General features: G+C 63.7%; 1 protein-coding gene across 1 annotated transcript in view; it reads right to left on the bottom strand.

Moving 5' to 3' along the window:
* The window catches only part of LOC102763613 (cerebral cavernous malformations 2 protein-like), an 11,518-nt gene that overhangs the window by 9,893 nt on the left and 930 nt on the right, over positions 1-695 (bottom strand). The gene's annotated exons all lie outside the window — the stretch shown is intronic.

Below are 695 nucleotides of genomic sequence, written 5' to 3'. Positions count from 1 at the left end.
CCCTGCCCTGGCTTCAGGCCCCACCCTTAGCTTAAAAGTCCTGAGGCCAGACCCGCGCTCACTCCGGGTGCTTACCATCGGGCACCGTCCCGGCCTCAGGCTCCACCCCTAGTTTTGGCTCCGCAGGCCGTCCCACCCGTCCCGCCCCGCCCCACCCCAGTGCTCCTCGCCTCAGATCTTGCCAAAGGTCCTAGGGGTGGTCAGACTGTCCCTTTCCTTTGTACCCTTAACGTGGACCTTATCCCTGGTTTCAGGGCCCCCTTCTAGGATTCCGGCTTCCCTTCAACCCCGCCCCTGGCCTCAGGCTCCGCCCTAATTTGGCAAGGTCTGACATCTCCCACTGGCTACCTTAGCTTCGAGCTCCGCCCCCTGCGTTTGGTCCGGCCCCTCCACCAGACTCCTCCCCTCGATCAAACTCCTCCCCACGATCAGACTCCTCCCCACGATCAGACCCCTCCCCTCGATCGGACCCCTCCCCTCGATCAGACCCCTCCCCTCGATCACCCCTCGATCAAACTCCTCCCCACGATCAGACTCCTCCCCTCGATCAGACTCCTCCCCTCGACCAGAGACTCCTCCCCCAATCAGATTCCTCCCCTCGATCAAACTCCTCCCCAGGATCAGGCCCCGCCCCTCTCCGAATTTCGCCCTATCCTCGGAGCGCTGCGGCTACGCCCCCCTTCACCAGGCCCTTT

Source organism: Myotis davidii, unplaced genomic scaffold, assembly GCF_000327345.1.
Source record: "Myotis davidii unplaced genomic scaffold, ASM32734v1 scaffold562, whole genome shotgun sequence".
NCBI classification, from domain to species: domain Eukaryota; kingdom Metazoa; phylum Chordata; class Mammalia; order Chiroptera; family Vespertilionidae; genus Myotis; species Myotis davidii.
The sequence above is the reverse complement of the archived record's forward strand: the minus strand, read 5'-3'. Positions and strand labels throughout refer to the sequence as shown.